The 21,467-nt window shown below is 32.5% G+C and overlaps 1 non-coding gene and 1 pseudogene across 2 annotated transcripts in view; both read right to left on the reverse strand.

Moving 5' to 3' along the window:
* LOC143194218 (inter-alpha-trypsin inhibitor heavy chain H4-like) overlaps window positions 1-20,859 on the reverse strand; it is a 33,866-nt pseudogene extending 13,007 nt beyond the window's left edge. The window contains exons 1-7 of the transcript XR_013005263.1: window positions 20,775-20,859; window positions 19,899-20,036; window positions 15,715-15,954; window positions 15,464-15,661; window positions 8,840-9,103; window positions 918-1,023; window positions 382-860 (exon numbers count right to left, since the gene is read on the reverse strand). The product of XR_013005263.1 is annotated as an inter-alpha-trypsin inhibitor heavy chain H4-like (transcript). The remainder of the gene's footprint in view (window positions 1-381; window positions 861-917; window positions 1,024-8,839; window positions 9,104-15,463; window positions 15,662-15,714; window positions 15,955-19,898; window positions 20,037-20,774) is intronic.
* LOC143194506 (U6 spliceosomal RNA) lies at window positions 8,210-8,313 on the reverse strand. Its single transcript, XR_013005346.1, has one exon. It is a non-coding gene; the product is annotated as a U6 spliceosomal RNA (small nuclear RNA).
* Window positions 20,860-21,467: the final 608 nt, after the last annotated feature.

Below are 21,467 nucleotides of genomic sequence, written 5' to 3' on the forward strand. Positions count from 1 at the left end.
ATCAGCTCAGCAATAACATTATAAACAAACATCTGATTATTTTAGTTAAAAAATATGTGAATTTGTACGTGATTTTGAAATTTGAGTCTTTCCCTCGATATCCCCCCCCCCCCCCCCGCTTCCCCCGAAAGATGCTGAGTTGGTTGCAATTAGACCACCTTGGAAGTGCACTATATCGAATAAAAAACATATATTAAAAAAATATATACAGCCGAACACAGAACCTCCTCCTTTTTTGGAGTCAGTTAAAAATACTTCTCGTTTGATACACCTATTAAAACAAAATACTTTTCATATTTGAACCGAAATAACTTTCTTGCCAACTCTATAATATTTTGTTATTGTTTTTATTACTAGGATTTGTTAGGTTTAAAGGCTTACCACAGATGTGATATCCTGGGTTGTTCCATATGTGGGCTCACCATCCGTTAAGAATACAATAATAGGATGATTCCTTTTCTTAGAATGAAAGTACTGATTAATAAGTGCTAAACTCACATTTAATCCCCTTAGAATATCGGTGCCATAGTGGATCTGTAACATATCAATTACCTGTTTGGCTTTTTTAATATTCTCAGGTGAAGCCAGAAAAGAATCAGGAAGAAACGACAGCTGAAAAAATTAAATTAATACAGTACAATATTTATTGTGATAAGTATTTTCGTTGGGTACTTTAATTAAATGTGGAAGATATGATAAATCCCCTGGAAATCTGGTGCCCTCTTGATACATGATATTCAGTTACTCAATATTCCACACACTAACCACATCACTAAAATCAAGAATACTGAATGTATCTTCTGGGTTTAATTCATCTAAAATACTTTTCATTGCTTCTTTAAGTTGTTCAATTTTTCTTCCTATAATAGACATCGTCAACATCGATAGAAGTAAGCCATAAAACATTAAGATATTACCGCGCATGCTGTAACTGGCATCTAATACAAACACAACTTGTTTTTTTACTGGAGTTAGATCTTTAGGAGCAAAGAAATGAACGAAATAGTCACCATCCACAAGAACCTACAAATATATATTTATACATATTAGGGCTATTAATTAGTTTAAAAGTGTTTTCGTTTTTAAATGTGAAGTTTTATTTTTAAAAATTTGTGCAATGTAGTTTATTGAATGTATTGTCCGTGGAAGAACGATGTGTTTCTTGAGACTATCCACAAATCGACCCATTTTTTATATATCTATCTTCATAAGAAGCACTACTCAAGCAGAACGCCGACTTATATGTGAGCTCAAAGGCTTCAATTGTACTCGACAACAATCCATGTTAATGGTTCCATTGAATAATGCCTTGAAATCCTCCTCTTCAAAATTTGTTGATTGTCCAGAACGCTATTTGCCTTCAGTGTCAAAATCATCACTTTTAAATCAACTAAACCAATATTTACACGTTGAAATCGATGGAGCATGGATGATATAATCTTCACACAACATTGGATTACCTTTTGCCGCCTATTTCTAATTGAAGTAAAAAAGTAAAACTCCCAGCAAGTGCTATATACTCGGTACAAATTCAAATATTTTCATCGCGCTGATTTTTTTTTTTTTGGTCAACGATACGCAAAGGGTAATCGTCTCACAGGCTTGAGACGATTATAAATATACAAGTTGCAATTTAATACAGGGTAACACCATCTCTTTTAAATTCCTAACATTTTAATTTACAAGACTTGAGAATTTTTGCTCAACAGTGCAAGTGGATATCGGTAACAATGGGAGAATATGGTTGGGATGTTCCATTCCAAAGCTTATTCTGAAACTATCCGGATAATGAAAAAGAATCGTCAGATTTCATGTTTTTACCATGGCACTCGATAGAACGATAAAAAAACCGAGAACTGAAGAATGCTTTCCTCGAACACAACTCTTCAACTATACAAATATAAAGTGCATGGCAGAATCAAAATATTTAATCTAAAACTAAACATATACATAACATATATATTAATATTCTAATAACCTAACAGGGAAAGATATGTTCCATCGGAGAAAAGGCGTATGTTTTATAACCTGTAATATAACCTTATGTGATTATCTATTTCAACGAAGAGTTGCATTTAGAGTGATTTATGGTGCATGTCCCACACAATTAACTAGTTATTCCTTTCAGATTTCACACCTAAATATCTAAACTAATATTATTTTCTAATTACCGCTATTTTATATATTACGTTTGGTAGCTCTTGTGTGTTTTATCAATCAGACAATTATAATTAAAAACTAAAACACTTTAAAATAAAATATGTACATAATTATCGTTGTAATAACTATATTAAAATAAACAAAAATATATAAGTAATTTATCTACTACACCTAAATTTCTAGATTTCCTTCAATTCGCATACAACTTCTTGAAACAGGAAAAGATAATTTAATTGGTAAACAATGACTTTTCTTTATTTTAAAGACACCTAGAAGTAGACACTCGTCAGAAGCCTTATAACAGAAACCGGTTTAAGAATACCAAGTTGACATACAAATTAATATTGTATAACTCAAGTACAAACAATAGCTCAAGAAGCCCCATTTTAAATTCAGCAAAAGGAATTTCGAGAAAGGTAGTATTTAAACAAGCCTTTCTGTATTAGAGTTGAGTGCTTGAGATATCCACTCGTGTTCGAGAATTCCGTTCAGCCTCAGGTTCTAAAAATAAATCAATAGTCCCAGATAATAGCCAAGCCATGCGAAGAATGCGAATCCCAAAACAACAAAACTCAATTATCAACAAATGGCACTGTCCATTGTCAATAAAATGTTCAAAACAACAAAAGAATAATTCAAAATGAACACGGAGTAATATCATGAATTTTGAGTTATCAACAAAACAGCCAACTTCAATCTCCTTCCTCAAGAAAACAGCTTTAAACAAGCCAAAGTATTACATTAACAATATAAATTGCATGACCATCTCAATTCCCAGTACAGGACAGCCAAGAGAAGCGCAAGATTTAACTGATTCAGTACATTAATAATATTTTGGAAACAGATGGAACACATTAAGAAAGAAAAATAAAATAAAAGAGCTCAGAGGCAGCTAATAAAGGAAAACATAAAATAGAATAAATAAAAACCAGTTTCTACAATGAAATGAGATGAATATATACCATCAATTCCATCGCATCAATCAGATTAGATGTAGGGTCTCACCATCCAGCTGATAATTTTAAGTAATAAATCGTTAAAATTAACTAACAACTAAAGAAAGGCGAGACTAAACAATCACTAAATAGAAACAGAAAATATTGAATATTTTCTACTCTGTATGATTTGGACTTTAATATTAAATACATCATAATAATTAATAATTCCACTTCGATAGCTAAAAGGCAGTTACACTGATTTGACTGCCATTAAAATTAGATTTAACAGCAACATGATTATATTCATGCAAATGGAACTGAACACGATTATGACAATAACATTAACAAACTACATTCACTTAGAATCCTCTAGTGACCTGAAGTGTACATATTATGGCGAAGAGAAAAACTTAGTTACACGAGTATTTCCCTTTATAGATATATAAATATGGACAAAATTACTAGGAGCATATGTACAGTGGTTCGGAACAACAGCTAATTTATAAAGGACAAACTAATTTTTAAGGTATCGACCCTCTGGAATCGGGAAAAATCTGATGGAATGCACGACCTTGAAAGACAGACAATGGTTTAAACAAACCGATATATCCCGAGAAGCGAAAGTCTTTCCCGTCCCAGAAATATTTACCGATAAAGTTGCGAGAAGAACAATTAAGCCAGCCTACGTTCCCGGTACGAGGTAGTTGGCGATCGGAATAAAATGAGTTGTATCTGTTTAATCATCCTCTCAACTTGAAGCTGTATTTTACGCAGTCGATACTACCTACCTCGCTTCTTCAACAGTAGCAGTGCGTATACACAATAGACTTCAGAAGCAGCTCGATGAAACGGTCCAGTGGTTAACATTCTATAGGTTGAAAGTCAACCCCCGGAATAACCAGGCCATCTTCTTTCACAAAAGGCGTTGCGCACTTCTTTTCAGAAAGGTCAAGGTATCAATCGGGCCAGCAAACTCCCGATGTCTATCAAGACTCTGATTCGATAAATTGTATTATACGGCTCCAGTGTTTACTTCAAATACGTCTCAAGCAGTCAGGTGAAACATCTCCAGACCTAACAGAATAAGATTCTCAGGAAAACAAAAGAGACTTTTCATTTCTCGAGACGTTCGACTTTCAGACAACAAATATATTACCGAGTTGGTCGATATTTTAAACCAATAATTCATCTAGCTCCTCGTGGACTTATTTTAATCGCAGCCCACACTTTTCCTAATGCTTGCAATTCCAATCGTCTCGGCATTTTCCGTCGAACAATTAACTCAAGTTCGCGAGCTGTCTGATGTGATAATAGTGCCTCCTAACGGTGTCACCGCTCACCTACCTTAGTAAAATGTAAGAAGTATCGGTGAGGATTATGGGATCAGCCGAAAGGATGGGGTTTAGTGAGTAATGTATTTTCACATAACCTAGTTCAACACGCACCCGCGGTTCTTCCTAACTAGATATCGGTAACAGGATACTCCAACTCTGTTTCAGACTAAAATAAATATATAGTATCCTGCTTTGCCATCAGTCTTCAAGAACACACACAGGCTTCACAGTCCCGAAAAAAACAGAAAATGTGAATACTTGGTTAAAGGATCGCACAGTTGGTGCCACTTTATCATTGTTCAAGTTGCCGCTACTATCGTTTATACCCGTCTATCCTTGTAATTAATAAGTTTAGTACAAATAAAGTCTTTTAAGTTTTACAGGTTTTCTTTTCGCAAGCGGGAAGATATAAATGCGCAACACGTGCATAACCGAAACCAGAGAAGCATCAAAGATGCAATATATCCATTAAATCGACACCGAGTCTTATTTTCAAATATACTGAATCTTGTAAACAACAGTACATATAGTCTATTCAAACCAGTAGTGACGCACGTTGTCAATATGTGCTTGTCGAAAGTTGTAAATTCGTTTCACAGTCAGACAATATTTTCCTTCTCATTTTGTTTTATTTAAAAAGATATAGAATGTTGTTTGAGAAGTTCGAACATGTAACCGAGTGAGCCTGCGAAAGTTTGTCAAACTTCTGCAAAACTCACAAAAACCCACAAAACTAAAAATATTATAATCACAAACTATACGGACTATTCAATATTTTATGATTATAATTACGGGTTATAAACTGGGAAACGTTGTTTTAAGGCTTTGTTTTAAAATATTTAAAATTGCAGCGGTTTTTATTGAAAATAGTTTTTGAGCATTGCAGCTGCACTGAATATCAATACGGACACGGTCATTAAAATATATGAAAAGATAGAAAAGTATTTATGCCAAACAGGTGACGAATCAAGATCAGCTTGATGTTAGCTATATCAGAGATCAAATATACGCCATGTATAAAAGCAATAAGTTTAAAAACATACAACATAATCAAAGAAGAATTATATCAATTTGTATATTTAGGTGAGACATGGATATTTCAGAATGATACATTGGGTCACTTATGGCAAGATGATAATAAATATAGTATAAAGACAACATTGAAATAACTATCAATTAGGTTTTCTTAGTTATAACATTTATTAATAATTCATTTGTAAAGGTTTAATTCCTCGTGCAGAATTAGTGTATTCCCCTAAGTCCAAGGGTGACGACCATGGAGAAATGAACCATAACTTGTTTCTGCAGTGGTATGAAAATCAGGTTTTTAAAGAACTTAGAGGAATCATCAGTTATTGTTATGCACAATGCACCATATTATAGTAACACTGGTGGAGAAGATCCCAACAAATGCACCAACAAAAGCTGCAATTAAGAAATGACCTAAAGTACATAAAATAAATTTTATGCGAATTATTACAATAGACATTCAGGTTGAGGAGGATATCAAAACCAGAACTGTCTGGATTTATCGAAAGAGGCATTGTCGAAAATAAAACATTCGATTTGGCTGAGGTTTGAATCCTGAGCAAATTTTTGATATATTGGAAATAAACAGCTTAGTTATTCACTTGACTAGTGTTTCTGAAAGCGACAGTGATTGAATAAAACTTTATGAATGTTGGTTAATGATTCAATGCTGACAATTACCAAGAGAGGGTGATGAAAGAGAAAACAAAGGTCAGTACATAATTAAAATGTTTTATAGAGTGTGGAAGCTCTATGAGCATGTGTGTAATTGTTCAGAATATACATGAATATTTAATTAAAATGTATGAGGAGAGAAATAATACTAACTGTATTAAATGGCATTAAACTAGCATTAAAGAGAATGCAGTGATTATATGTAGTTTTATCAAGAGAGATGTATACAGGTAGTAACAGAACAAACTAGGGAGAAATATAGTAAAATCAAAATGAATTTACAAAGAAAAACACCATCGAAGGAAACAAACAAAACGTAACAAGGTAAATATACTCTCTAATGAGAGAAAAATACATTACTTGGATATACAATTGCTAATCTAATAAGTTCTTCGATAATATATTTATTAGATGTACATTAATGTTAAAGCAAATTATAATACATAACATTTTTGTTTCATTATTTTATTTTTATTTTATTTTTTATTATTTTTTATTTATTTATTTAAACCCGTCAGTCTCTTGGGCTATTTAGGGTAATTACAATACATTATATGAACATTAACAGCTTACAATACCACACAGCAGATTTTAAACAGTAGAATATATGCAATATTTTTTTTATTACACAATAATAAATGTATGTTACAAGTGTTGAGGTAGATCTATGGTCTTTAGATAGTCAATCAGCATATTCAGTTGCTCAGGTTGGACCAAATGTCCCAATGTTATCGGCATCTCAAGTTGTCTCCTCAAATCATCATATTTCTGGCAGTCCAGTAGGATGTGTCTGACTCTAAGTCGAATCTAGCACAAATCACACACAACGGCTACTGATATTATTATGGTCTATAGATTGATAAAAGATCTTCTTGACTTCCCATAATTTATTGTTTTTTATGAGAAGGTCCCATTTTAATTGGGTCAATTGCCTTAAGCCCTTCATATAGACTTTGGCATCTTTTTTGCTGAGGAGTTCGTTTAACTTGATTGAATTCTCTTCCCAACTTTCTAGATGGTCGGCTCTTCAGTCGGTCATTTCCAGATATTTCTTTATGGGAGGTGACCCAGAGGTATGTTATTCTTACACCCCTAAATTGTAACTTTGTCTGTATCTCTCTGATGTATGTGACCAGACGGTGGACTGTCCTTGCTGATCTTAAACTCTCTAGGAAACTCATAGAATCCGATACTAGTAGTATGGATTCGCTGATCCCTGATTCTTCCAAGGCAGATAGGGCCATATATATAGCCAGCAGCTCCACGGTGAAAATGCTAGTCAATGATGGAAGCCAAAAGTGTCTCTCGAGTAGAATAGACGTATAAGCAGCACCCACAAAGTTTTCACGTTTTGAGCCATCTCTGTAGATAATAAAATGATTTAAATAGTTCCCTTCGATTATCTGTCTAAAGAACCTTTTTATTGTAGAAGAACTATTTGTTTCCTTATTCAGAACCTTCATAGAGAGGTCTATGTGTATTCTTGAGAACTGCCATGGTGTTATATTAGTAATTCTACATTTTGCATCTGGGATCACAGTCATTAATCGTTTACATATCCTCTGGAAGATTAATGAGGGGCTTAAGTAACTCTTCTTTATATTGGCCCAGTTGGTCTTAAATAGGAAAAAGGTATTGAATTGGTCCAACTCTGGACGGAATTTGAGGGAGCTTGCATAGTTTAGTAGCAGGAGCTCTCGCCGTGACTCGAGTGTTGAAATCTCTGCATCGCACTGCAAAATTTCAACCGGACTAGTGCGGAATGCTCCCAGTATGATTCTCATAGCGGCGTATTGTATGGGATCCAATTTCTCCACGTATGAAGGTGGCGCGGTAATATAACACTGGCTTCCATAATCCAATTTGCTTCTTATCAGCGCCTAATATATATTGCTCAACGATGTCCTGTGTGCTCTCCAATTGATGTTGGAAAGGGTCTTCAGTAGACCTATATCTGCCAAACACTTATTCTTGAGATAATTTATGTGTGGGAGCCAGTTGAGCTGGTGATCGAACAGCAAACCAAGGAATTTGTATTCTGGTTTGTTTATCAGTTTCTTACCCTCCATCACTAAAAATGTGGAACAGTTCACGATTTTGCGTGTCATCCTTGCGCAGGGGCCATGCTAATCGTTCTCTGTATCCAATTTTAGTATATGTACCGCCGAATTGGGTACAATTCATTATTTTATTTAGATTAGAATTTTGTTATATGTCAAAGTCAAAATGTACTAAAACTCAGAGTTGCTGCGGCAAAATTGCGACGTTTTGACATATCTCGTGGGCACACTGCCGTTTTGAATTGACTATAGTTCCTTATTAACAAGACAGAATTGTGTACTCCAATAGACAATTTTATTAAAACAACCAAGTCATCGAAATAACCAGTTACGTAAAAGTCCCGCGATCAAGCTGATTCTCAATAGTACACATCGATATTGGTCAGAACTTAAGCAGAATCTCCGCCAATCATGCCAATTGAATTAAATTAATCAATTTTGTACCAAACTCAGAGCGATAGATTCGCATCCGAAATTACTCGGTATTTTATTATTTAATCATATTGTATTTTATCTAATCTATCATACATTAATTTTGTACAAACCTTTAATCCTAACCATTCTATCTAATATAGATATAGATTTAGATATAGATAGAAACTATATGCGTTCTATAACATTTTGAGAAAAGAGTAAAACATACCTCGCCACCCAATGGATCTCTAATTACATCATATTGAACGACGAATTGCCCTCTTAAACCGTTATCCTCTTTACCACCCAAAATAGTAGACAATATTCTTTGCTTAACTACATTTGGCTTAAATGTGACAATAGCAGCCGAATCGTTAAATATCTGAATATTTGCTGCAGGATTTGCATTGGAATTGTTCTTCGTTAATTCATTTCCTGATCGTAGCGCTGGTATTTTAACAATCCTCAGAGGTCGGGTTTCTCTCAAGTTAACCTGAAAAATACCAAGGATTAAAGTAATAGGAACATTAATCTAGAACTAGTCATAAAAATAGTTAGGGGAGCAAAGAGTTAAAAAGAGATACGGTGCTGTTTGGTACGTTCGAACATATAAACGAATAATCCTACTAAAGTCGTCCGGTTATCAAACAACTGCAAAATTCTTTAACATATTAGTTATAATAACTACAGGTTATAACACGGCAAATGAGCAATTCAGAGTTAAATACAGATTACGTCTCCAATTAGTTATCTCGAACAGAAACGAGATAATGGATTGCTTGTAAAGTGCATTAGAGAGATAGGCATGGCACGGTCATGGATATATCGCAAAAAATGTAATATATGGCCAAACGTAATCCCAGTTCAAACATATGATATGTATAAAAACAGTAAGTAGTTTTTTCGACATAAATTTAATTCAATGCAATTACTTCAGAGGAAACTGTTACTCTGAAAAGCATCCGTAGAAAGCTAGAGTTATGCAACTCTTTGAGGGGTAATATAGGATTCAAAAGAGGTAAAATCCACAAAGTGATCTAATGAAACTTCCATGCTTACAATTCCAAAGGAATATTAACATAATTTTAATTTGTCCTTCATGATAAAATAATAAATAAAATAGTATTAAGACAACAAATTTGATGGAAAAAGAAAACACTGGAATAACAATTGACTAGTCATAACATTTATTTCAAAATTCATTGAGGGTATAATGTTCTACATGATGGAAACAGAAATGGATAATAACATCTTCAATTAGAATGAACTCGATCAGAATGAACTCGAACAGATGTAGGGTAGATTAAAAATTAACAGCTGAGTTATTCACTCGAAGAAAAGTTTCAGAATATGAGATTATGATTAAATACTGACAATTTCCAAGACATGGTGATAAGGGTGGAGACATCTAAAGACGAGTGAGTATATACTCACCATTGACTTATAGGAAATCTTATTGTAGAGTGTGATACTTTTATGTGCATAAATATTTGCCTAATTGTATTAAAATTTGGAAGGAGATAAATAATAGCAACTGTTTTGCAGATATGGCAAATGCAATAGGGAGAATAATGTGATTAAATCAAGTACTAAGAACTACAGTATTATCAGAAATAAATTATTTGGATATACAATTGTTAATTAGGTGGATTAGGCCTCCAGAGGATACCACTACATAAATAAACGCGCCTAGAACTCTTATTCATAGATGGTGTGGAGAAACCTACTAACCTACAAACTATTATATCTGTATAATTAATAAGTACTTCGATAACATATGCACTAGATAGACTATAATGTTAAAATTAATTATATTTGATAACATTATGTTTGTTTCATTAGAATTTTGTAATAAGTTAATGTACCAATATAATAAGAAATATATATCAAAAAGTGCAGAGCAATATAACTTTAGAGTTACCAAAGAGAAACCGTCCATATGTGACGCACACGACGTATCAACCTTGATGATATTCGGAACAAAATAAATGAAATGTGTGGAAATGAAAAGTAATCATAATTTCATCTTTATAATAATATTTTCGCGCGAACTATCATCTGATTACACTCCAGTATTATTAACACTAGTCACAAAAATTCTGAATAAAACGAAGAAGCCTAATCTTACTAACAAATTTACTAACAGGTATATGCTTAAACCTGTAATGCAGGAACAAATCAGTTTAAACGTAAGACTCAGAAGTTTAGACGATCTTGAGCTACAAACCCGAAATGTCATTAAATAACCTCGATCTGCTCGAAAAGAATCTACACAGAGATCAAGAGAGAAATCAGAATATGACGTAAATTGCCTCTTGGAAAATGGGGAATTGTTAAAAGAAAGACGAAAAGCTAGAAGGGTATGGCACAGAACCTGTAATGGTGTATACACAGAACAATATTTAACAGAATTAGCAATCAGACAAATCAAAATATTAAGGATTATAAACAGAGTTGCTTTGTTGGAAATTATTACGAGTACGGCCTCTTAAAAATGGTCATAATGAATGGGTACTACGCAACGATGGAAAAGCTGAATAACGCGCAGAACATTTAGCTAACATATTCCAATTGAATGATATAGAATCTACAACAGATATAGCTGTAAAACTGATTTCCCCAATTTAAGTTGCCACAGAAATTGACAACAATCTCAATCCTAAAAAGGCTCCTGGAATTGATAAAATTTCATCTGGGTTATTAAAAGAACAGCCACGGAAAGCAATAATCATGTTGACATATTCAATTTAATTGTGCATGTTCTGGAGTTTGCTCGAATAATTATGCTTAAAAAACTTACCAAACCTCAAAAGAAGTTGCGGTATCAAAATCATTTGAGAAACTGCTGTTAAAACCTATTAAACCATTTATAGAAATACCAGATTTCCAGATTGGATTTCGAAATCACCACTCGACAATCCCAAGAACAAAAAGAACAGTACTTGAAACATTTGCCAACGACATAGTTATCATGGCAAGAAATGTATATCTGTCTAAAACTGTAGAAAATAGTCAAGTAACGGCCAACAAGATGTACAAGGGAACTAGAAATTGGAATATACAACTTAATAGCTCCAAATCGGTCCATGTCAAATTTGTGCCGCAGCTAAATGACAAAAACTTAATTATATCATCCGATGGGTGCCCTAATCCTTAACCAGAATTAGCTAAATAGCTCGGAATATATCTGGATGGTAGGTTAAATTGAAAACATCTTGTTAGGCAAAAAGCAGAGCAAATTAGGCTCAAAGTCGAGCAACTGTATTTGTTATTCGGAAGATACTCTCAACATGTCCTAAAATCCAAGAGATTGGTTTGTCAGTCAATTATAAAACCAATTTGGCCCTATGGGCTGAAAATATGGGATTGCACTAAAACATCAAACCAACCAGTAATCAAGCGCAACCAAAACAATGTTCTACGTTTAATTAAGCAATGTTTATAGCTACTAAGTGATCCAAGATTTCACCTTAAAACATGAAGTAACGTTGCTAAAGCAACGTGGAATCAATACAGCTACTGGACAACACGCAGGAAAATAGATTGAAGCGAATCAAACCACACAAACTTGTTTAGTGTATAAGTTTATTCTCAACTTTTATTAACCATTTTTATTCACTATTATTCATTATTATTCATTATTATTCACCATTCGTTCAATTACCACCTATAGCGTGGCAGATGTGCAAGTCATTAGTGTACTGAATAAAAAAAAATCTGTGTAAACTGGCTATGTGGTATATGAAATAGCTATAGGGACACATTTTATAGTCCTCATAGAAATAACAATAGCGGAATGCCAAGCCTATCGATATTTAGGTACCTGAGATGTCCCTTTCCCCTTCTCATGTCGTACGAAGAGAAAGAAACGCTGCTCCAATACGAGACATTTGGACAATGTTGAATAGTAATTTAGCAAAACATTATAAGCCAACAGAATACCTGACAATTGACGAGCAACTTTATCCATACCGAGGTCGAACTAGATTCACTCCGTATATTCCGTCAAAGCCAGCTAAATATGGAATAAAAGTATGGTGGATATGTGATGCTGAAAGTTCGTTTCCATTTACTGGACAGCTTTACACAGGAAAATTGAAAGATGGTCGTGAGAAAAACCCTGGTGAAAGAGTTGTCAAAGACTTGGTGGCACCGTATAGAGGATCCGGTAGAAACATTACAATGGATAATTTCTTCACTACTCTTCCACTGGCAAAATTTTTACTATCTTGGAACTTGACAATTATTGGCACCTTGAAGAAAAATAAAGCATAAATTCCACCAGAAATTGCTGTATCATAAACGCGAGAAGAATTGTCCACTGTGTTTGGTTTTCATGAAAAAGTTACCCTATGTAGTTAAGTGCCTAAAAAGTCAAGGTAGTAATTATGCTATCATCAATACATCATGAAGCTAAAATTAGTGATAGTGCAAAGAAAAAACCCGAAATTATTGAGTTTTATGACTGGTCTAAAGCTGGAGTAGACACGATAGATAAAGTGCTTGGTAGATATATTACAAAAAGATCAACTCAAAGGTGACCTCTAGCATTTTTGTACAATATTCTCGATATTGCCTGCCTTGCATCATATATTCTGTATTATGAGAATAATAAAATGATTGTTAAAAAATCGTATGAACGATTATTTTATCGGCAATTAGGTAGAGAGCTATGTACTCTATTCGTTGAACGTCGTTCGAATAATGCACAAATTATGAGGCATTTCTCAACAAAAGTGGCGATTGAAGCTCTTCTTGGTCGGGCTATCACTCCGAATACGCATCAGCGAACATTATCTGTATCATTGACACCTCAGGCGCAGGTCGATTCAACTGGGAGGAAAAATTTTACTGATGTATGTTATGAATGTCTCCAAAGTGAATTTAAAAAACGTCGTAATACTAGAAAAATATATTCGGTATGTGAGAAGTCTATTTGTGACGAACATTGAATTACAACGACGACATGTGAAGGATGTACGAAATAATTTAATGTGCTCCAATTTCTATATGGCAGTGAATCATAATAAATAAAATAATGAAAATAAATAAATAGTAAAAGAATGGAAAACGATATTAATAAAATCAAATAAAACGGAGTTATGTATTTCATACTTACTATTTTTATTATTGTTTAATTATTATTTAAATAAAAAAATACAAGCTATATTGACAAAAATCAAACTTTGAAGTGTGTATAAATCAGTCGTTCATTATAAACGCCGACATTAATCTTAGTGGATACCCGGGTACCTGGATATCGAACGGGCGGGGTATTTTGATAGTTAATAACTTTTTTTAATTAATTGATTTGACGAAAAATGGGTGCCAAATTACCTCAATTTTAGGGATCCAGACGGCCATAAAAAAATTTTAAGGAGAAGTTAATATATTTTACCTGCGGATTGAAATGGATACCTGGGTGCCCGGTCATTGACGGACGGTTAATGCAACTACAACGGAACAGTAGTAATAAATTAATTTGTAATTAAACATATCTAATATAAAATGTAATTAATTAAAAAAATAATAATCATAATTTAATACAATTATGTCAGAGCAAAATATTAATCTGGAAAGTAATCTCAGAATACTCAGGAATATGCAGCATTTTGAAATAGAACTCTTTCAATTTACCACTTGCTAAAAATAAATTCAATGTTTGTGATTTATGTAATTTAGGTTTCTTAGAGATAGGCCTGACAAAAGACACTATAGGTCACATAGCCGAAAAGTATGGTCACAACGTGTTGCACATTCCTCCCTATAATTGCATATTTAATATTATAGAGATATGGAGGTGGCAAAGAATTATTATAATGGACATAGTTTTCGAGAAGTATATAGAGTGAAGAACTGTGTGGTTTTTGGGAAAGACGCATTGTCTATTATAACAGCTTTGGTTTGGATGAACCCCAGAGTCACACAAAAAAAAGACATTGACATATAGTGAGATGTGAACAAGTCTTCGATAGATTAGAAACATTACAGTGCAGTAATTGACTTGAATATAATTGAAAGTGATAGTAACTGAATGAAATTTTCCTGATATGGGCTTATGACCTAGAACTGACAATCACCAAAATAATATTGAGAGACAAGAGAGAAAAGAACTAATGATACGTGTAGACTTAATATAGAACAATTGTAGAATGTTGGTAGATATGTGTGATTTTGCCTTTACACATGGTTGTACCATTTGGTTGGAACGGAGGGTATAATTAATACTAATTCTTTTACAGCTATTATGGCAAATGCATTAAGGAGAACACAAGGAATATTTGCAAGAAAAAGGTACACAAGAGAAATAGAAGACAAAAGAAAAATATACTCACATCAAAATGGCATGACAAGGAAATATTGCATGGTAACAAAGTAAATAAGAACTAAATATAAAAAGGTAAATATGCAATGCAATAAAAATAAATTACATTACTTGGATACAAAAGTGTTAATTAGGTGGATTAGGCATCTAGAGGATACCATTACATAAAATAGACTCCTAGAACTCTACTCCCCAGGTGTTGTGGAAGATCATGAATTTTGGCATTATAATGTTAAAATATATAAAATATTATACTTGATAACATAAACTTTATTTCACTATTTTATTTAAATTAGAATTTTGCTATGTATCAAAACCAAAATAATATTATTTTAGACAGACTATATATTTGCTTTTAATATATTTTTAAGAACCACAATTATTCTAAAATATAATATTTATTATATATATATATATATATATATATATATATATATATATATATATATATAGTTTCATATTAATACAATATTAGTACAAAGAAGAAATAATAAATATCTTCAAATTTAATATATTTTTATAACATACCACGACAGCCATTTTTTCAACAAGTTGCCCTGGATAAATATTTAAAACCAGTTCGTATATTTCCATTTTTCTTACTAAAAGCTCTTCGTACTGAAGATAAAAAATTGCTTTACTTTGTGGCTGAATATTAACCGACACTGTAAAAATGTTAGAATCTCTGACATTAACATGGGCAGCTCCAGTTCCACTAGTAACAGCCTAAAATACCTATGATAATCTTACGTCTTCACACAAAAGACAATTTAACTTACCTGTAAGTAAGTTTTTTTGGCTTGCTCCTTTTCTTGCACGAATGCTTCATATCTTTTATTATCGATTTCCATCGAAAAATTGGAAATAAAGGCATTCTCGGGTATCACTAAGGAAAAAGTGGTTTCTTGTGCCTTAGTATTCCAATTTCCTATCTTACTAATGACGAGAAGTTTGGCATAACGATTGGTTACGCTAGCGTCAAGTAGCATCTCATATATTTCTGGAGGGCCATTTACGTTCTAATTACAGTATTGTAATTATATTTTAAAATATTTACATAAAATAATTAATAAGTAATAAAAATCCCTTAAAATTAACGAAAGGATTATAATCTATTTATTTTATTTTTTGTAATTTTAAGTTTAATTAAAATTTTAAAAAAAAATAAATAAAATTTAAATATCGTATTTATAATTACATATCAATAGGCATGATGATTTTTTTTATAAATTGTCGTATATTCTAATGTACTAATATATTAATATATAAATACATTAATTCTGTGGAATCAAAGGTTTTTATGTTCTTTACTTCATTTTAAAGAGCTATTCTAGTGTAGACATTTGAAATTTCGATTTTCTTCTTTAAGCTTAAAACTTGAACCATTTAAGAATATGCCCTTACGAGAGGATATTTTTCGAGAATTATTTTTGGAGATATAGCTGTTTCAGTGGAGCTTCAATAAAATTAAAAAACCCGTTCTTTTTCAAGACATTTGAGATTGATATATATAGTTTATTCAAAACAGTAGTGACGCACGTCATCAATATGTGGCGGTGGAAAGTGGATGCTGTTTGCCAAGTTCGTACATGTAACTGAATGAGCCAGCGGAAGTCGTCCGTTTGTTAAACGTCTGAAAAATTCTTTAAAAATTTATAATTACATGTTATGAATCGGTAAATATTGTTTTAACGCTTTGTTTTAATGAATTTCAAATCGCTACGGTTTTATTGAAAGTATTTTTAGCACGTTGCACCTGCACTCAATATTAGTACTTGCAATATAACCTTAAAGTAATCTAAAGAAACCGTCTGTATGAGAAACTGGTAGCGAATCAAGATCAGCTTGATGTTAGCTGTATCAGAGTTCAAATATAGGAATAACAGTATAAAAACAATAAGTAGGTTATTCAATCGAAACATAATTTAATACAATTATTTCAAAGAAAAATGTCAGTCTTGAAAGTGTGCATAAAAAGCTGAAAAATGTGCAGATATGTATAACATCCCTTCATACATGGTTAGGTAATATTGGATTTAAATAGAGCAAAGAAAACCCACGAAGGGAACTTCCAGATATTGCGTTTAAAAGAATAAAATTTTTATAAACATATGATAACAAAAGATGAGACATGGATATTTCAGAATGGTACCTTGAGGCATGTCGAATTTTACATCGTGGAATAACGGTCTACAAAATACCCAGAAATATAATCCCAGATGTTCAACACGGGCGGGGTGCCAGCAGCGCCAACTAGAACCCGATAACAAATAGCTGGGCAACCCCGAGACATTTATCTGGGATGTTATTGAAGGGTATTTCCCTTCATTCAGTACTCGACCATCGTTTGGTTTAGACGTACCACCATCGACTGCCCAAGCCTCGTCACCAGGTAACACCGCTGCCATCCATTTTATCATTTGTATTTTTATATTGCTTCAATAAATAACGGTCACAAAATGTAAACACCACTGTTTCAGCCACATCTAATTTACCCTAAAGTGGGGACCCCGACGTGATCTTTCCCAAAATTGGGTTTGTACTCGTGAATGGAGGGTACGTGCAACATGGTGTATTTTACGTAGCCGTTATATTTTTTGTTTCAACATTTTCAATATTTTTAATTCGATTCGTTTTCAATATTACCGTTATTCCTTCAACATTACATTCATTCAAACATTTGTTCCTCGTTAAATTTGATTTTAGTGCTGGAACAATGAACCTTAAATTTCATTTCATTATTTCCAATTCATTTTTTTTTTATTTTTGTCCAAATTTTATTTCTTTCACATTCTTTTGAACTCTTAGAGATTTTTACATCACTGTTTAATCACCAGCCTCTCGACTAAACATTTCTTTCGGCGCTATGTTTAAATCATAATATCTTCCTTCGCTCGCCGTCTCCGTCATAATGGCAGACATTTTGGTTTTGGGCAGCTTCGGTCGAATACCGTCGTTATTTGTCTTTTCTGAATTACCGTAACGTATGTGACTACGGATTAGTCACAGAGCAGCTCCAGAAACAAGGTACCGTCGTCGAAGAAAATAAGCTACCACGTCGTCGAACAATTCATCCTCCCACAGTGTTGATACTTCAATAAATAACGATCACATAATGTAAACAACACTGTTTCATTTCGTTTTACCTCCATTCACCGAGCCACATCATTTACCCTAAAGTATATTGGGTCACTCATGGCAAGACAAGAAAAGTTGATGGAAAAGCAAAACGTCGATATCACTACCGATTAGGTTTTGTTAGTCATAACATTTATTAATATTTTATTGCAGACATATAGTTCTACATGCTGGAAACCGGAACAGCTTTATTGCTGGTGCAAAATTAGTCCAAGGGTGACTGCCATGGAGAAATGAACCATACATATGGCCATGGCTGCAATTAAGGAATGGCTTAAAGTACATAGAATAAGTTTTGAAGAAACCATGTTAATGAATAAACTATTTCAAATTGTTACTTGGTAAATACAAATGAAATGTTTAGTTACATTTTATATATTTAAATTTTTTGAAATAAGCCTGAAAAGATACGTGGTAGATCTGATTGCTGAACATTATGGCCACAGAGTAGTATGCCTTGCACCCTATCGCTACATATTTAATTCGATTAAGTTGATATAGGGTACTGCAAAGAATTATTACAACAGGCCTTCAGGACGAGAAGAATATTCAAACCAGAACTGTCTGGATTTATGAAGAAATTGAAGAAGAAATTGACAAATGGTGATGTCGTGAGGTAGTACTTGATAAACTGGAAATAAACACCTTAGTAATTTGCTTAAGTATTTATTCTGAAAATGACAGTGATTGAATAAAACTTTATGACAGTTGGTTTAGGACTCAATATTGGCAATTGCCATGACAGGGTGATGAAAGAGGAAACAATTAAAAGGCACTATATAATTAGTATACTTTAACTATAGGAAATTGTGTTATAGAATGTGAAAGCTTTATGTGCATGTGTGTTATTGTTCAGAATATACATGAACTTTTGGTTAAAAGGTATGAGGAGGAAGATGTATACAGATGGTAACATAACAAACTAAGGAGAAATACAGTAAGACCAAAATAAATTTACAAGGAAACATTGCAGCGAAGGAAACAAGAACTAAGCGTAAAAGATAAATATGCTCTCTAGTGAAAGTAAAACAAACATTAGGTCTTAGGGGATACCACTACATAAAACAGGCACCTAGTACTCTACCTATACTAGTGTGGAAAAAAGTGTAATGTAAATATAATAAAACAACTCTAACCTATCAATTATTGTGGCTGTATAATTGTAGTTTCAAATTCTTCAATAATACTGCTTTATATGTACAATAATGTTAAAATAAATTATATTCGATAACAGTTTTATTTAATTACTTTATTTAGATTAGAATGTTGTTATATGTCAAAGTCAAAATATACTAAAATTCAGAGTTGTTGCGGCAAAATTGCGCCATCAATTCAGATTACGTGGGTTCACTGCAGTTTTGAATAGACTATATAAATTTAAAATATACCTTTTCCATGAAATCTTATATCATATCAAAGTATGTTAACAATGAATTGCAAAGTATATACAGGGTGCATGGTATCTCAATGCGATAAGATATCAATCAAAAACAAAAAAACTATTAAAGCAGCTTCATATATAAAGAACTCCTCATACAAATACCCAACGTTATGCTAATGCTCTTTAACATCTGTATACACTCAACAACTCAAACCACTAAATGAAAAACTGTTATGTAGAAAACGTCAAAACAATTGAATTTTAGATTTATTTACATTACTATTTCGAATCTTTAACGTTGATCAAAATAAATGAGATAGATATCAAGGATCAAACAAAACGATATATAATTTGCCTATGCTTATTTGCATCATGCCTATTTTATGTAAATACAAATTGCTGTTATTTATTTAAGTATCTAAATCATCATGGACACGTTAGTACCTTTCCAACAGAGTTGACACCTGCAGTTTGCTTATCTCCGGTTACAACATATTCTCGTTTAACATGAGAAGAAACGCAACAAATCAGTGCAATAAACACTAAATATGAGCCAAGTTCCTTAAAATCCATCTAGTATCTCTAAAATAGCAATTAACTATAAGTAAAATAGATTTACTAATGTTTAGTAACATTTTGACGACTCTTATTACTTCACTAAAAATTGTTTATTTCAATAACATTGAATATATTATTACAATCGACATAGCCTATATCCAGGAAAACTGACAAATTTTACCATGTTCAAACAATTTTGAAAGATTTTATATAAAACTGAATATCACAAAAAAATCAATACTTAAACTCCATATGAAATAACAGTGAAAAATTAAAGTACCAAATGTCCATTTCTAAATCGAGAACTGAAGCGAAATTAAGTCGAAACGTCTTGGATACATATAATTAAGGCGATTAATAGTGAGTAACGTATGATCAAAACAGAATGCTGGAACATACATACATCTTCAGTGAGTCGTAAACAATCGAGAAAGACTCTAGTTAGTCTACCGTATAGCCCGCAACTTACCCAACTGACTACCATTTCTTCCCGTCTTTGCAAAACTTTATCAATAGTATAAAGCAGATTTCACAACAGGCTCACTTCAAAAGAAATCGTATCAATGTTTGTACAGAAACCTTAGAAAATAAGTTATACAGAGACAGTATTCAGATTTAATTGATTAAAAATGCATAATGATATATGTTTTAAGTTCATATAAAAACACTGACCGCGAAAAATATGAAAAAAAAAACGACATTACTTTTCAAACTAAACTAATATAACGTATATATTAAAGAATAAAATAATATTTAACTCACTTTTATAAAACACGCAACGATAAGAATAACAAAAAAAACAACAAAACGGCAAATGTTTAACAAACAACTGGTAATATCCAACTGATGGTAATTGTTGAGTTCAGTTACAAATATAGATTTCTATTTGTGTCGTAATCTATAAAGTGTTTTATAAAACACTGTTTTAAAAATATCAGATTTAAAACAAAGCTAATAAAAACATGTAACACGATATATAATAAAGAAATAACATATTTATATAGCATATTAAGATGTAACGATTAAATAAATTATTAATATCAACATTATCGAGAAGTATGTCCTATTAGATTTCATTAAAATACTTTTATTAAACGTTACAATTACGTGGACGATTTTGCACGAACAAATTGAGTTATCTTTCGCAGAGGTTACGTAGATAAGCCACCAAAATCTTCAATAGCAGGACTTCTCTAAATCCATAACTGTTAAAGGGATGTTTATTCTCTTGCTTCATTAATTTTTCTATTTTATATTTTAATTAACTGCAGCGCTTCATACTCAGTAATAGCAATGAATAAATGTAACGCGTAACCCAAAGATAATAATTACTAACTACTAACTATTAGTTATATTAATTAGTAAGTATATTTATCTTCAAGAACCATTTCTCACAACTTCTTGCATCACAATTATCGTGGCAGCAATGAATATGTTTTTATCACAATTTTCCAT

This window comes from Rhynchophorus ferrugineus, unplaced genomic scaffold, assembly GCF_030347505.1.
Source record: "Rhynchophorus ferrugineus isolate W39M unplaced genomic scaffold, kcgeb_rfMv2 rfM3, whole genome shotgun sequence".
In the NCBI taxonomy this organism is placed as follows: domain Eukaryota; kingdom Metazoa; phylum Arthropoda; class Insecta; order Coleoptera; family Curculionidae; genus Rhynchophorus; species Rhynchophorus ferrugineus.